At 36.5% G+C, this 18,607-nt stretch overlaps 1 protein-coding gene across 2 annotated transcripts in view; it reads right to left on the reverse strand.

Moving 5' to 3' along the window:
- Positions 1-12,883, reverse strand: part of LOC131928717 (uncharacterized) — a 46,275-nt gene extending 33,392 nt beyond the window's left edge. For both annotated transcript variants that reach the window (XM_059284806.1, XM_059284807.1), the window contains exons 1-2: positions 12,632-12,883; positions 12,094-12,394 (exon numbers count right to left, since the gene is read on the reverse strand). The gene's annotated coding sequence lies outside the window, so the exon portion shown is untranslated. The remainder of the gene's footprint in view (positions 1-12,093; positions 12,395-12,631) is intronic.
- Between the last annotated feature and the right edge of the window lie 5,724 nt (positions 12,884-18,607).

The raw sequence follows: 18,607 nt of genomic DNA on the forward strand, positions 1-18,607 counted from the left end.
AGGTATCACATTAATGTAGGTATCAATTATACGAGTCTTACAGAATAATGATGATTTTTTTTAAAATATCATGTGACCGGGTACTTGTGGGTTACAAGACTTTGTGACAACCGTTACACAGCTTTGTGATGACCGTGAAAGGCTATAACGTCGGTTACAAGACTTTGTGACGTCAATTAGAATACTTTTTGACGTCAGTTACAAGACGTTGTGACGTCGTTTACAATACTATATGATGACCGTTACAAAACTTTGTGACGTTGTTTACAAGATACGCCACAAGGGAGCAGCCCCGGTTAATGTAGACACATCTCATCAGAAAATTGACACGACGCTTAAAAGTCTTCTTACCGACATTGTATCATAGCAGTTATTGTTCAAAAACTATGAAATAAAATAAAATTTCCTTTTTTTATTTAAATATATTAATATGCAATTCGATTTTAGTAAATGTCGTCTCACCATTTCGTTTTTAATTTACCAGCTCTTCCCAACCTCCTCCTATTTCTCTCCCTTTATATTTATACCCGTATTTTTTCCATCGTATTTCTCTCCCTTGGCGTCCGAAATAAATAAACAACGCTAGTTGGACCAACAGACGCTGATTCTATAATTGAGCACTCACTGGTGGCTCTCAATATGCCCTCCAGCTGCCCTAGATATGCTGCCCTGGTTCCCTTAGCCAGGAAAAAAGGGAAAATGCAGGGTTGACAATGGTGAACGTGACAAAATGGCATGAGGTTGTTGTTTTTTTTTTGGTCGGTTTTTTTTTTCATAACAAAAATATCACAAGTTCTTCAGTACTTTATTATTAGGAGGAAATATTTGTATAAATACCAAAAGTTTTAGGTACTTTCAAAATATTCGATTTAAAAAAAAAACATGGGATATTTGTGAATACAATATTATTGGGAGAATGTTATTCCGTGTGGCTACTAGCCCGAATTTCTCGAGCTAAGGTCTTGGTCAGTGCTCGGGAATGTATGACTTCCATGAGTCCATCCAGCTCTTATGGGTACCTGACATTCGTTGGGGAAAGTACAATTTAGGTCTGAAAGAGATTTTTTACTTACTCCAAAGCGTTAAGATACCTCTTGAATAGTATAATGATTTCATAAGGTTGATTCTATTTAAATATATCATGTTGGGTTGATCAAAAAGCGTCTTGGATTTTGGCAAAAGAATTATAGGGTGTAAAATTTTAAAAGCACTAATCGAGAACACATTGAAGAAACATCAATAAGGCTGATGGTGAAACAAGAGGATTTTACTTTTGGGAATATCCACGTTGTTGCTACAGAATTAACATAATGGGTTAGAGGCTAAACGTTTTCAGTGGGGCGGTGTGGTCGGATGGTAGAGCTAACGTCATCTCATCCGGAAGCCTCGAGTTTGGATCCCGTAAGACATCACTGAGTTCACCCAGCTTTGATGCGTGCCTGACTCACATTGGGGAAAAGAAAATGCGGCTGTGCATAATGCTGACAGCACTAACCCTTCATATGGTCATGTGACAGGAACAGATGAACTCTACTGCATCAACGTCAGCAATAGCACCTTGAACATTTCATCAGTAGAACCTATTTAATGACATTTTATTTTCCATGAAATTGGTAGCGGAATGTGGTCCTATATATATATATATATATATATATATATATATATATATATATATATATATATATATATATATACGTATATATAGGCCTATATATATAGGCCTATATATATAGGCCTATATATATAGGCCTATATATATAGGCCTATATATGGATTTGGGTTTTGATCTCTAGTCCTACGTCACGTTTATGTCAGTGAGTCCAAATTTGGGAGATCTATGCCGTAATACTACAACGCAGTTTGGTCACTGAGTGAGGGATATTATTACTCAAAGTTCGCATACCGATCTCTAATTTAGCAAATGACCTTCTCCTACATGCGTCTTTTTTTAGCAGCTTTTTTTTTTGGCGACCATTAGTTTTAGCTATTTCTTGATTAGCGGAGTGTGGTATTTAAAGAATCCTTTCATAATATCCTCTTCAAACAGACCAAGTTACGTTTTCTATTACTCATTTTCAAAAATAGCTCTTTAATCGCAATACAAATTAATTATTTTAATTAATGATTTTAGAAACAAACCTCACTGTGTTTTATTTTCAAACGAACAAGTCCATTATTATCCGTCGTAAAGAAAAGCGTTTAACTTTAAAATCTATTTCGTGGCCTATCTAAAAAAAAATGTATCTGCGACGCTGTTAAAAAAAACAAAAAAAAACAGAGCCATCTAATTTTAAACGTGGAATAATGGAGTCGGTGGAATGTTTTTTTATTATCAGGATCATGGGCGTTAGGTGGAAGCTTTAAGGGGGTAGATAACACGGTCTCAAAATGTAGTAGATTAAATAGTTTGTTTTTGTAAATTTTCCAAGTGCTGATCGTCTTTTCCGTGATATGTTTGAAGCTGTGTTGGAATAAATGGTTCCAATTGATCTCAGGACAAATGATCTCTGGACAAATGATCTCAGGACAAATGATCTCAAGGACAAACGATCTCAAGGACAAAAGATACCAGGACAAAATATATCAGGACAAACGATATTATGGACAAATGATTTGTCCTGTCACCGAATAAACCCTTCTCCTCTCCTTTCGTTTTTTTTTTTACATTTAATAAAAAAAAATAACAGGAAGAACGAATGTAAATTGTTATCATTTCGATGTCCAGTGTATTGTAGGTTGGTTTCAAATAGACTACTATTTCAAAATCAGGATATATATGTATATATGTATATATATAAACGGTTTAAATGCATGTTTTATTGACTTGCTGAAATTTAATATCACATTTCTATATTGTTTTTTTTTCAAAATTGTCCATGTAAAATTACTATACTTTCTAAAACCTTAACACAGTTTCACAAAATTTTCCTTAACCACGCCCACCATTATCATCTCTATACAACATCATTAAACTACAGACAGCCAGACACGTATATGAAATATCTAAATAGGCTTTTGTCACGACAACTGTACAAATGTGCTCATAAACCGTTTGAGTGCCGTACAATGGTGTTTGTTAACGCTCATTGTAAGTTTTCCTCTTTGTATTTCTCCTGTATCGCCCTATTTTTATAGATTCTCGCAAGTAAATATATTTTAATATGCAGCTTAAAACTGGCATTAAACGCTGGATGTGTTTTTTTATGACTAGAGTACGTGGGCAGATGCAATAGACAACTTAATGCAGTTTTGATGCTATAGTTAGAACAATTGTTCGTGTAACGAATGCGAAATGCTAGAAGTTCTACCGAACTGAAATCGCTGTCAAGTACCTAAAATATATTTACAGTGAAATACATTTTTTTAATATGAATTCTAATTAATGTCAATGATATTATCGACAGGATATACCCCCACCCCACATTCACCAAATAAGTATTTAAAAATGAAAATATCGATTATTCAATATTTTGAGACCTACAGTTTTTATACTAATGATATAATGTTTGGCGATATAGGTGCAGTAATCGTATACAAAGGATCACTAAACAGACTGAAGCAAAAAGCTATTTGACAAGACTTAATTTATTTCTTTGTAGCCCCCGATGAACAAAGGGCTGCAGACACACAACAGGACTCAGCTTTGGGCAGTTCTTTATATCTGTACCCACGTAAGCCCGGCTGCCCTTGCCTCCTTCCACCGTCCTTCTCCATGATTTCCTTGTACGCCTAGTTTCCCTTTCCCCTGGAGATTCCAGTCTAACACTTGCCTCGCGTTCTTATATAGGGTACCCGATCTATCCCCATTTGCAGGCTTTAATGTCCATGTCAATCGTTGTTGCCTTGTGGTTTGCTACAGGTCTTCATTAGAAATGTTTGAACATTTTATCCTATCTGTCGTAAACATCTGTTTGTGACTAAGCTGTCTGTATTTGACTTGGTAAATCGCGTGGTCTAGGAGCCACAAAGCAATACTGCCTTAACATTTTTGTTGAATATTTTTATTTTTCTCTGGAGTTACATGCCTGTGCATTTCCATACGGGGCTTAGTGGACCGAGATTATTGGTCCAATTCTTTGACGTTTTCAACAATTGAAACTAAAGTTTTTAAAACGTTTAACATCTACCAGAAAAAAAATCACAAAATCTGGTACTGCTTAATGTCTCAGTACACGTGGGAGAGTCACATATAAGGCTGAAACGGGCTGAAGCTTAAAGTTGTCTATAGACTTGGATATTTAGAGCATAATGTGTTCCATCACACTCCAAAACAGCTTTGGTAGAGTGGGGTACACATAGGAGGTCGTTTAGTCTAAAGACTTCAGCTACTCGTTCATCTAAAAACTCCAGCTTTCTGAACTTCAACGGCGATGGCCGTGTAGTTAGTCTAAAGACATATAGACTAAAGGCCTCCCCCCACACGTAAACAAATGCTAAACTAAACAAGCGTAGGACATGTAGACTAAAGAACCCCACCTACACGTTTCCAATAATTCGGTTTCAACTACCCCTCAATTATTCTACATTACTTTGAAATATTTTCTTGAAAGAAAAATCGTGCTTTACTCCAACTGCCTGCCTGCCCCATCAATACCAGAGGCCTATGATCATAAACATGTCATTAAAATTTCTGAACTCTTTTCACCAGCCTACACTTTTCCTGACGAACCAGTCGATAAAACACGGCGTCTATGTGAGACTGAATTACATGCTTGTATTCTCGAACTCTGGTTAGTACTGACTGAAAACTCTAAGAACACGAATTTCACTGCATCTAAATAGATCTCAAAGATACGCATTTTTTTTAACAAACCCAACTCTAGTTGGTACCAACTAAAAACTCTAGGATCACAAATTTCACGGCATCTAAATGAATCTCAAAGATACGCATTTTTTTAACAAACCCAACTCTAGTTGGTACTGACTAAAACCAAGAGATAGAACCAAAATATGCTTATTACGTCTAACTGCAGTTAGTACCAAAACAAAATTTAGCACTCACAAGTCTTACGAGAGAATTCTACTCACTTAAATTTATATTTAAATATACCAATTCAGCCGTAGCGAATTATTCATAACCGCGGTAAAATATGAGGCGACAGATTTAATCACCTATTCCTAATCGACACCTACGGGTTGACGAGATTCCTTCCATAATGTTGTTGACATGGAATAAAAACGTGCTTTTTAGATTTAGACCGTAAAAAAATAATAAATAAAAACTTTAGCCTAAAATTAATTTTGAAATTTTATATTTTTAGAATAAATGCTATAAAAGTTGCAAATCCAGAGAACTTGAAAATAATTTGTTGAGTTTAAGGCTACATTTCTATTTATATTCATCAAGCTTAAGTTATAACCGGATAATTCACTTTCGTAAGACAAATATTGATTGGCTGTACAGTAACTTAGTGATCGATAACTATTTGTTTACAAAACTTTGCAGATCAAATTTTTAAATAACAATGCAAATTTTAACCCCATGACCTAGTTTTTCTATTTTTAGCTTATAATGTGTACAATAAAATTTATGGCGGCCTATCGAATAGCAGGATGCCATTGTTTATGTCGCCATTACACGAGAAAACCAAATTGTTTTTGCTTTTTATTTTTTATTTTTATTTAGTTACCGAAAATATTAAAAACATCAGATACATCCAATCTTTAGTAAAGTCCGAAAAAAAAACCCAGGCAGACAGGATTTTATAACCATATTAATTGTAACTACGCCGTGCATGATTTTTAAATTAATTTATGGACCTCTCAAATACCTTTGAGACTTTTCTCGCTGGCCTCAATTTCCTGTTTCATATTCCTTGAGACTCCAAATTAATTCATTACATATTCCTTGCCATGCCAATATGAATTCATAATGACGTAGACAGAACGTATATTTTATTTAAAGTGTGAATGGTGAAAACGTACAAAAGATATTATAAAGTATAATGAATTGAATCCACGCCTTTCTTCGTGTAGGAAAATAAAATAATTCAAACAGAATAAAGAATGAATGCTATTCCGTTTTGCTATGCACATTATAGGAATATTTTTCAAAGTTCACAAATACAAGTACTTGGTGTATTATGAAGAGACACTCTTCTATGAAACACAAAGTTATTTCTACAGAGCTTAAGTATTATTACCCATCCCTATTTTGTCCCAAAATTATCATTAAAAAACAATCCTAATAAATAAAAAGAAAATTGAAATTTCATTTAAATTGTTAATTTAAACTGATTAAAGATCACGTGGACAAGCTAGCTAGAGCGTCTTATACTATGAGGTGGAAAGACATCAACGTTTTGAAGTGGTCATCTGATCACCACATCGTATTTCAAATGTGGTTGAGCAAAACTTTTAAATTTTTAATCCCGGGCCAGCTAATTGCCAGATGATAGAAGGAATTCTACGGCCAAAGTGTTTGAAATTAAAGTTCTCGTTAAAATTTATTAGCTAAATTTTTAGTCTTAATAATTTTAGATCCATTTTTGTCTTTAGATTATTAATAATAATATAACATTTAATGCTTGTAAGATGTGTCAAGTATTCTAAAGATTTTTCTAGTCTTTTGTAGGGGAAAGGGGGTGGGGGCAGGACTTAAAATGCCAGGCTAAAGTAAAAGTCTGTCTATAAAAAGACAAAATTCGATATAATGAATATATGCTACTAAAAATAATTCGAGTCACAAACTAATTACCTTCAATTGAACATAGTTAAACAAAATTAAACAATAAACAACGTATTATGTTCTTATTATTACAAATGTAAACATTGTATCATTTGAAAAATTTGATTAGTTAAAAGCAATGCATCACTTTCCAGCGGTGTGACTGTACCTTACGCTACTTCCGTGATGATTTCGTGTGGGAAGGGTGGAAGGGGTGGTGTCAAACTACGAACCAAGTGTCACCCATTAGCGTCTTGTTTTTCTGGCCAACAATAGATTTATTTTTTTGTATCTTCGCTACTAGTACATGTAGCCTTGTAAGGGGACTACAATGTCTTGGTTGCTGCTTTGGTTGCGCCTAGCGTCTAATCAGCTTTTAACACGAACCCAGTACGAACCCTCGCAACCCAATATGAGATTTGAAATAGTTCGGGCGCATCACGCAATCAAGTTTTCATGCGCTCTTACAGACATCCATCTTTGCAGTGTTTCTTCCAGACTTTTTTTCCGGGGCGCACTTGAAATTTTCGGGAGAGTAGGGGGGGGGGGGGGCTAAAATATCCGACGGGGGTGAGGGGCGGACACTGTTAAAAGTACGTTTTTCTATATAAATTCCATTTCGTTCGGGGGGGGGGGGGGGGATTAAAATATCCGAGGGGGTGAGCGGCGGACACTGTTAAAAGTACGTTTTTCTATATAAATTCCATTTCGTTCGGAGGGGGGGTAGACTTTTTTCGGAGAGATGCCTGGAAGAATCTCTGTATCTTTGTAGGTTGGATAAAGTCACGAGAATGAACTGGAGGGGTCGACTACTTTGTCCAGGAAGACCAGTAAGTCTAGTATTTCAAACAATGGGTGACTGGTGCCTGGGTGAAACTAAAACTTCCACCTTCATTATTCTACGACATTAGATTAAGCGGACAACTGTACCATATCGCATTGTAAAAAATATTGCAAGTGATGAGCTTTCAGTAATGAGTTAGGTAACAGAGAATGTTGTACTAGGTACACTAGGATGATATTTCAGTGCTGAGAGATCTAATCCGCAGACATTACCGAGCAAACCAAACTTCCTAGTTAATATCACAGAGGCGTAACTATCCTTCCCGTCGCCCGGGGACAAACTTTCAATTTGCCCCCCCCCCCCCGGGCAAACTTTCAATTTGGCGCCCCCTTCCCATATTATTTTTATATTTATAATCCAAATCTGCAGCTAAAATGAGGTTTTAATTTTTTTCAACCCATTTTGGCGCCCCCTACGGTCAGCGCCCGGGGACGTATGTACCCCCCCCCCCTCGCTACGCCTCTGTAATATCATATTATGGAAGGATAAAGTTGGAAGCGAAATTGAACTAGCTGTAGGGCTATCTGAAACTCCAATTAGTGGATCAAATTAGCGAGCCATGTCAAATCCGTCCATCTGAAAGTTCACATTGGTTGAAATGAGGAGTCACTAATCTGATAACAGCTAAACCAACAAACATATAATTATCCTGTTGATAATGAGCTGACAACAAATTAATCAATGAATGTGATCGATCTAAATATATTATTCACTGTACTATAACTTTGTGCGATCATTTACTATACAACTGGCGTAGCTAGGGTTTTTGGGCCCCTATGGAAAAAGTGTTAGTGGGCCCCTCAGAGGCGTAGCGACCCTTCCCGGCGTCCGGGGACAAACTTTCGATTTGCACCCCCCCCCCAAACTTTCGATTTGCACCCCCCCCCCCCACCCATCAGACTTTCGATTTACACCCCCCCCCCCAGACTTTCAATTTGCACCACCCCTCAGACTTTCGATTTGCACCCCCCCCCACCCCACCCCTAAGACTTTCGATTTGCACCCCCCTCCCCAGACTTTCGATTTGCACCCCACCCCCTCAGACTTTCAATTTGCACCCCCCCCCCTCAAACTTTCGAAAAAGGGCCCATATTTGCCTTGGGCCCCTATGCCTTGTTTACGCTAGCTTTACGGTAGCTACGCCACTGCCGATGGTAGATGATTTACAATACTATCAAAGTATCTTCACTATTCAACCATAATCAGATGGATCCATTCAAACCCGATCTCTCCCCTGGACCACGTGACTCAGGCGACATGCCACTGCTAGACGTATGCCCGGGGCTGTTTCTTCATCACACAGTAGCCTCGCCATAACTCACAGGAAAACAAGCGAGATAAACAGGATCATTCCAGATTATTTTTCTACGTTAAATTGGAACCGTTGGCTTAACCGTCCGGCTAATATTCTACTGGTTAGTTACTTTATATATTTAAAAAAAGACCTCTTCCCCACGTAAACCATAATCCAACAATTAAACCCCTTTCACGCGTAAATCATAATCCAACAATTAAACCCCTTTCACGCGCAAACCATAATCCAACAATTAAACCCCTTTCACGAGTAAACCATAATCCAACACTTATACTATTTCCACAAGTAATCCACATAATCCAACAACTCCTTTCAGACGTAAAACATAATCCAACACTTAAACTTCTTTCAGACGTAAAACATAATCCAACACTTAGCTATCTAACCTTCAGACGTAAAACATAATCCAACACTTAGCTATCTAACCTTCAGACGTAAAACATAATCCAACACTTAGCTACCTAACCTTCAGACGTAAAACATAATCCAACACTTAGCTATCTAACCTTCAGACGTAAAACATAATCCAACACTTAGCTATCTAACCTTCAGACGTAAAACATAATCCAAGACTTAGCTATCTAACCTTCAGACGTAAAACATAATCCAACACTTAGCTATCTAACCTTCAGAGTTAAAACATAATCCAACACTTAGCTATCTAACCTTCAGAGGTAAAACATAATCCAACACTTAGCTATCTAACCTTCAGACGCAAAACATAATCCAACACTTGGCTATCTAACCTTCTGACGTAAAACATAATCCAACACTTAAACTCCTTTCAGACGTAAAACATAATCCAACAACTCCTTTCAGACGTAAAACATAATCCAACACTTAGCTATCTAACCTTCAGACGTAAAACATAATCCAACAATTAGCTATCTAACCTTCAGAGGTAAAACATAATCCAACACTTAGCTATCTAACCTTTAGACGTAAAACATAACCCAACACTTAGCTATCTAACCTTCAGACGTAAAACATAATCCAACACTTAGCTATCTAACCTTCAGACGTAAAACATAATCCAACACTTAGCTATCTAACCTTCAGACGTAAAACATAATCCAACACTTAGCTATCTAACCTTCAGACGTAAAACATAATCCAACACTTAGCTATCTAACCTTCAGACGTAAAACATAATCCAACACTTAGCTATCTAACCTTCAGACGTAAAACATAATCCAACACTTAGCTATCTAACCTTCAGACGTAAAACATAATCCAACACTTAGCTATCTAACCTTCAGACGTAAAACATAATCCAACACTTAGCTATCTAACCTTCAGACGTAAAACATAATCCAACACTTAGCTATCTAACCTTCAGACGTAAAACATAATCCAACACTTAGCTATCTAACCTTCAGACGTAAAACATAATCCAACACTTAGCTATCTAACCTTCAGACGTAAAACATAATCCAACACTTAGCTATCTAACCTTCAGACGTAAAACATAATCCAACACTTAGCTATCTAACCTTCAGACGTAAAACATAATCCAACACTTAGCTATCTAACCTTCAGACGTAAAACATAATCCAACACTTAGCTATCTAACCTTCAAAGGTAAAACATAATCCAACACTTAGCTATCTAACCTTCAGACGTAAAACATAATCCAACACTTAGCTATCTAACCTTCAGACGTAAAACATAATCCAACACTTAGCTATCTAACCTTCAGACGTAAAACATAATCCAACACTTAGTTATCTAACCTTCAGACGTAAAACATAATCCAACACTTAGCTATCTAACCTTAAGACGTCTACGAGCCGCCATTGACAAAGAAGGGGATATCTAAGGTCGCTTTTAAAACAATGACAAAAATGTTGAGCCGAGTTCTTGATTAGCTCATACGCCTTCGGCATTGCTTTCATACTTTACTCAAGTTATAATTGATGTTGTAAGCTAAACTGATTGCTAGCGTTGAATACTTTGACATACTAGCTTTAGGCGTTCTGCAGATGAGGAAGAACGTAATGTTTTAGGTGTGTGGTGCTATTGAGAAATATTACATAACGCTGTTTAATGTATTTGTTATTTCGTAGCAAAGTCTCTGCCTTTTAGAACGCTTGGAGGAATAAATGGACACAATGAAATCACACGTTTTTTTTTAGCACATTTATAAGGCTTTCAACTTGCTTTTTAATAAAGATGTAGCAAAAATGTTTTTTTCGCAGATTCTGTAAAACTATAGTGATGTAGTCGTACCTCCCAAAATTTATTTAATTTTTTTTTTTTTTGCACTACCAAATTGTTATGTGGATTGTGTGTGTGTGTATGTGTGTGTGTGGGAAGGGGGTGGGGGGTCTTGACAAGTTGTGTTATATGAGATTTGTTGTCTATAGAAATGGGGAGCTGCAGGACAACCCCCCCCCTTTCCTTTAGTTACCGCCGTTCATTTAGTTTGTCATTACATCTGACACTAGCCGAGATGTTTAGATTTTTTTTTTAAGCCAAGTTGTTGTTTTTTTTTTTTGGAAGAGTCATCAATTTTATTTCGATCAGTTAAGGCAGAATTGTTAAAAAATTTAGTGTCTAATTTTTTTTTTTTTTTTTTTTAATACTTTTATTTGCAATGAAAACAAGTAGGCCTACATCAACATCAAATTTTTTAACATAATTTTGAACACCAAATGAAAACGAAAGGTTTTGCAAATGTACATAATGAATATTTACATGATGTCATGTATTTGATTATAAAAAAAAATTGCAAAGGATGACAGTAAAAGGGGTGAAGGTCAAATGAAAGTGTCAGAAGTCTGGGTGGGGAGAGGAAAGGAAATTTTTCAGAGAGGGTCAATGGGACAGTGAAGCATTTTCTATGTAGGGAAACAACTTAAGTTGACTAGTTGAAAAGGTGTTGTAGTGGTCGCATTGAGTTTTCAAAAGGTTGCAGTGTGAAAGATGAGGGGAAAGAGACAAGATTTAGAACTTTAAATAAGTTCTGGATATTGATGTTGCGGTGGGTGGTGGGGTCGTTGGAACATACGCCAAATAGTTTAGATTAAAAATATTCGACCAGGTGAGCACTACTGGAAATGGAAATTAAATTATTCTTCACTATAAATAAATTACTCTAAAACTTGTTTTTCTGTTGTTTCAAAATTTGCCATGTGACATATAATTTTACAAAGAAAATATTTTAGGGGTATTAATAATTACAGAAAATTGCTACTCGTATTTTAATTACACACTAACAAGATGATTACTAGACAAAGAGCAGACAATTACAGGATTTTGACTTACCTTTCTTCTATTAATCAGGGATAGGAGTTGTCACCCTTGTATTGAGCGTAACAGGAGAATCTGCCGTTCTAATGCAAAGTAGTCCTAAAGTTATCGTTCCTAAAGCTTTATGAATGCTTCACTATTTTAATCGAATGGTAGATCTAGAAGAGTTTCAAAATTTAGGGATTGAGTTAGAATTTATATTTCCTTTTTGTTGCGCTCTCACTAAACTTTACACACTAGACTCTGTCTTTTCAACTCTTTACGGTTGATTTGTTTTTCGAAGTTTTATGATCTAGTGCTTGTAAATTAAATTTTCCTGAAATCGAAAAGTGGATTAAAATAATTACGTGTTACATAAAATTACACAGCAGCATATGTTTTCAACTTAGTTTTTTTTTTTATCTCTTAGGTTATATTAGCTTAAGTTAATTTAATTTGTATATTTTATCAATATTTTCAAGTAGTTTTTTTTTAACTTAAACTATTCAAATAGACCTATATAGATGTAAAATTTGAATAATACAGATAAATCATTTTTTAATTCATTACTTACATATTTTAAACGATCATTTCACAAAAGAATTATTTCGTTTTCTAAAGCCGTTACTTTTTCAGAACAGCATTTTTTTTTTTAAAAAGTCAGACCAAATGATCCATCCAAACTGTTTCCGACTCTCACAAAAACCTGGCCACATTCACCGGAAACATGCGTATTTATAAAAAGCTGTAGGTGTATTTGTGCCGGTGCCCCAGGAGAGGACTCACCCACTAGGTCTACTGTGACCCGCCCGCGCTTCTCCTGGGCTGGTGCTGGAACTGTGTGAGATTTTTAGAACCGTGTCACGCTGTCACCGTGATGCACGCCAGTTCAGGGGGAGGGGGGAGGGGTGGTTGCGGTGCCGGGTCGCGGCTGTGGGTGTTGGTTTTAAGTCGTAGGTAAGGGGTTCGGTTGTGTAGGTAGGGTAGAAGTGTCATGCCTGTGGCTGGGGGGAGGGGGGTGTCATGCATGTTGGTGGGGTTGTCGTGGGTGTGTCAGACATGTGGGTGTTGGGTGGGGTGTCTTGCTTGTGGGTGGGGTTGTCGTGGGTGTGTCAGACATGTGGGTGTTGGGTGGGGTGTCTTGCATGTGGGTGGGGTTGTCGTGGTTGTGTCAGACATGTGGGTGTTGGTTGGGGTGTCTTGCATGTGGGTGGGGTTGTCGTGGGTGTGTCAGACATGTGGGTGTTGGGTGGGGTGTCTTGCATGTGGGTGGGGTTGTCGTGGGTGTGTCAGACATGTGGGTGTTGGGTGGGGTGTCTTGCATGTGGGTGGGGTTGTCGTGGGTGTGTCAGACATGTGGGTGTTGGGTGGGGTGTCTTGCATGTGGGTGGGGTGTCTTGCATGTGGGTGGGGGTGTCATGTCTGTAGGTTGGGGCATCATGCATGTGGGTAGGGTTTTCATGCATGTGTGCGGGGGTGTCATGCATGTGGGTGGGGCTGTAGTGGGTGGGGGTGTCATGCATGTAGGTGGAGGTATCATGCATATGGGTGAGGTGTCATGCCTGTGTGTGGGTGGGGGGTGTTATGGCTACGTGTGGGGGGGGGGATTCATGCAATTGGGCGGGGCTGTAGTGAGTGGAGGTATCATGCATGTGGGTGGGGGGTATCACCCTTGTAGGTGGAGGTATCATGCATGTGGGTGGGGTTGTCCTGTCTGTGGGCGGGGGTCATGCATGTGGGTGTAGGTGGGATACCTGGGCTGTGGGTATATGTATAACGCCTGCGTGTGTAGGTTCCATTATAGGCGTGGGGGTTCGCGGCTGTGTGTGTAGGTTATGACATAGGAAATTTGTTCGTGATTGAAGGAGTCTGGGCTGTGAGAAGGGGCAGTAGGTTGCAAGTAAGGGCTCAATGATATAGGTAGGGGCTCAATGATGTACGTAGAGGACGGGTGAGATGGGGGGGGGTTGTTAACTGCTGTGAGTGAAGAGGACGACGAAACTGTTTAGTGGGTCTCTACAGTGGACGTGTGTCCGAGTCGACACGTCTCGTTATCTGGTGGTTTTTTTTTTGTCTTGTTTATTTTTGTATTTCTCCCTCTCCATGTTTTGACACTAGGTGCTAAGACCCGTGACGATATATCGTGGTTTAATGGTGCTAATCGATGTGTGATTGTACGCATGTTTCTGATGAATGTTAGAATCTAGTTTATTACCATTGAACGCTTATTTCTACACCACTAATTTGTCAGATGTCTGTGACGTCACACTCCTGAGGGGTGGGGAGGGTGGGGCTCGGACTTTTGGTAATAATGTAACGATGAGGGAGAGAAAATGATGTCATATTGTTCAAAGATCTAGTGAATAAAAATGTTTGAACAGTACTATCTAGTAATGTGTCTACTTTCGAAAATTTGTTTATCTGTTGTTGTTTTTTTACCGGTTTTTTTTTTTTTTTTTTTTTGGCTTGAAAAAAAAATAGAACAATATCGGTGCAGTAAGTGAGTAACTTGAAGAGCAGAATTTAACTTGTAATTTAGAAAATCCCACATAAATATGTTTGAAAAATGAATTTAGAATTTATTGTTTACGTGATATTAGTATTGCTGGTGATTTATTTTTTATATAAACTCTTCTTTTTAACAAAAATGCATCAAGGTGTAATCCGTTTCAATTTTAAAAAAGAAGCTGCTTTAGCTTGAGCTATATTAGAAATTAGAAACAGCATACACGAAAAATATCTTCAGATAATTAATGTTTTCATTAATTTTTTAAACATTTTTTTTTGCTCAATCTTCAAGTCATCAATTTAAAATAAACCGGGAGTGATCTCCCCTAAACTTTCTCGAATATTCTTATATAAAATAACAGGGGATGGGAACTCGGGCTATAGACATGATTTTTAATCCATTTTAAATACTTAAAGTTTTAAAAATAGAATAAAATCTCGTAGACAAATTAATTGCACACCAAGTGAACGCGAATAAAAAAGCGCATAATAGTGCGCAATATTATTAGTACTTTTAAAATTTACATTAGTTTTTTGAGAAATCGGAAGTAGCGTAAATAAGTACTTCCAGTCAACGAAAAATTCTCAAAATTTGACAGAAGGTAGAGAATTAGATCTTTTACTTACATATCAAATTTCATTTATCTATCTGAAATAGTACTCAAGTTATAGGCTTTTGAAAAATTCAAAGTAGAAAAAGTACCACTTCCGGTTATCCGAAATCGCTCAAAAGTTGATACGGATCTACGATTTTGATAAAATACTTGTATATGAAATTTCATCAACCTAGCTGTAACGGTACTCAAGTTATCGTGTTTACACACGGACACACACACACACAGACACACACACAGACACACAGACATACGGACAAGATTGCAAAATTATGTTTTTCCGTATCAGTGAGATGTAAAACGTCGAGATTTGCAAAAATCTCGATTTTTTTTTTTTGCACGATTACAAGACTTTCTCTATACTTCGTATATACGAGAAAGTAAAAACGAAATGTTACCGTCTTCCACTGTCCTCATCTCCTAAAAGCTAGAATTAAGCCATTCTTTCCTATTCATCAGTTTTCAACTTCTTATTGAAATCTATTGTCTATTAAATTCAAATTAAAACCAATTCCTTTCAAATTGTTTATAATTAAAACAACCGAACACCAGGTGTTTTAGAAGATTTTTTTTTTAAATTTAACCTCATTCTGTAAATAGTTGTTGGCTATATGTAGATTCTATGTATTCTAATGACTTGTAATGGAATTTGCATTCCTGACAAAAAGCTGACTATAGTGAGATAGCTCAAGACGTCAGAAAATTTACATATACAACTTTTTAGTGAGACTTTATCTAAATTATTTCTGGCGGCATGGATAAAAACTACATTAGTTCTTTCATATTTATTTTAATAACTCATCTGGGTGCCTTCACTTCCTGCTAGATGACAAAGATGATAAGTTACAATAACTGATTTTTTTATCATTGGACTTTTCTTTTACGTCGTCGATGCTGCTACATAAAAATTTTCGTTCGTCTAAATTAGGGATCGCACGGGTGCTATTTGCATGGCCGCAGTGCCGCCATCAAACAAACGATGGTATCCATGACAACGCCGAGGTCCCCGAGAGCCAGCTGTTGCCTTACTTAATTAATTGGCCGAGCTGTCTGCCTCGTCCACTCGACTTGCTTATAAATGGTATAATAAGCCCAAAATACGGGGATATAAACATAGTTTTAGTTATTCTTTGTATTCGGCTTTTTATTTGTTACTCGGGTACAGTGGCGTAGGCAGGATTCTCCCTTGCGAGGGTCAATTTATTCCTCATGTATGGGACCTATATATATATATATATATATATATATATATATATATATATATATATATATATATATATATATATATATATATATATATATATATATATATGTATATATATATATATATATGTATATATATATATATATATATATATATATATATATATATATATATATATATATATGTATATATATATATATGTATATATATATAAATAGATTGATAGATATATAACGTTTTTAAAAGAGTACAATTAGTGTTTGTAGGGCATTCAAAATTTGGAAATAGTAGGTCTAAAGCAACACGAGTGCATTATAGCAATTGAAACACTAGACTTAATCCTCTTTAATCCTTGTGGAGTTTAGGGTCTCCATCATAACAACCTTCTATTTTGGCCTGTCTCCGGCTGTTGATTTTGCAACCTCTTAAGACATACTTGCTGTCTTCAGTTCTTCAAGAAGACTCCGTCTCCAGGTATGCCTTAGTCGTACTCTCTTTCTCCTCCCTTGGAGGTTACAATCCAACACCTGGCGTGTCACATTTGATTGTGCCTTTCGCATTTTCTGAACCACCGCCTCCTTTTTTGCACAGTCATGGGCTCCTGTCTTATCTCTCTACATAGGTCTATATTAGACACTTTGTCCTGCCACCTCAACTTCACCATCGGAAATAGCAGTAAGTTAACCTGAAACAACTTTCAATACAACACCTCCTTCCGCCTACGCCACTGCACTGATACACCTAATACTGCCCTCTGTTACATCACCATCCCAGTTTAACGAACTTTCTGGATCCTTCGTTCAAGTTCCAGCGAACTATGCCAAGTTCATCGCCCAGATAAAATAGTGCTTTTATTTGCTCTAAGTTTAATTTGGCGCATTTGTTTTCAAACAGTAAATTACAAAAATAAATTCTCGTAAATTTTCATCGTAATAAAACAATGTGCCAAGATTCAAGAACAATAAGAATCTTCTGATTTAAAAATGTCTTGTGATCATAGAAACACCTGGTCCAGTTTGAGATAAAAATGCCTATTACATTCTTTATATCTATCATTCAAAAATTATAATTGTGTGAGCGTCCTACATCGTAGTGGGTCCTTGTTTATACTTTGCTGGGTAAACACAAAGACTCAAGCCGGAGAGGGGGTGGATTTTACCAGTTTGTAGCATCTTCCTGTGCTAAAATTTAACATACGGAGGAAAATAGTTTTTATTCACTTTATTAATTGAATTACATGTATAAATATATAGGACAAATTTATATGCATTATATATATATATATATATATATATATATATATATATATATATATATATATATATATATATATAGGCCCTATGTAGTCTATATATCTATTCAGATAGCAGGTAATAATACTATGACTAACTGACACCCTGCCTGCCGCTTTAGCACTCCTCGCTATTCAAGATTTTAATTAATATTGAAATTAGACCTGTGCTACCCGACACTATTGTGAACGCCCATTCTTCCTGTCAAATGGGCCAATAGTGGGCTAGATCGATGTCAACTACCACATCACCGAATGAGCTCTCCCATTTACGATTGTATTCTCTCAATAGGCGGTAACAAACCAGACCTTTAAGTTAATTTATATATATATATATATATATATATATATATATATATATATATATATATATATATATATACTTAATATATCTATGCATATATAATCACAAGGAAAATAATTATGTGCATTTCGTATACGATAAATTTTGGCAGGGTTTATTTTTTTCTCGTGCAACATTCACTGAGACAGACGTGTAACCACTTTGACCAAGAGATTCCACAGAAATAGAAAAAAATGAGTATTTCTGGAAGACACTTCCATATCTCTTACGTTACCATTATTCATTTAAGGACACTCGACTGTTGTAGTGTTGCTAATGATTCATGAGCTCTTATATTTTGAAAATTATTTAACATTGAAAAAAAATAATTTCCTTACTAACGGCATGGACAATTTTTGTATTCAGAAGTTTCTGAAAACGCAGGCTACTGACCCCTCTTCTAGATAGTTCGTCAAACTGAAGCATTGACAGAATGTGTTGGGTGACTCGCAAGAAAAAACTAGTTACGAGTTGAAATATAACTTTTTTAAATATATTCTGTAACTAGGGGTGTTTTTACATTAACAAGAAAATGAAGAGGATCTGCCATGTGCCAACTGCAGGGGACTGTAATCTGATGGTGTATTGTT

The sequence above is a fragment of the Physella acuta genome, unplaced genomic scaffold (assembly GCF_028476545.2).
Source record: "Physella acuta isolate Inbredline_101_S28 unplaced genomic scaffold, ASM2847654v3 ptg001534l, whole genome shotgun sequence".
NCBI classification, from domain to species: Eukaryota; Metazoa; Mollusca; class Gastropoda; family Physidae; genus Physella; species Physella acuta.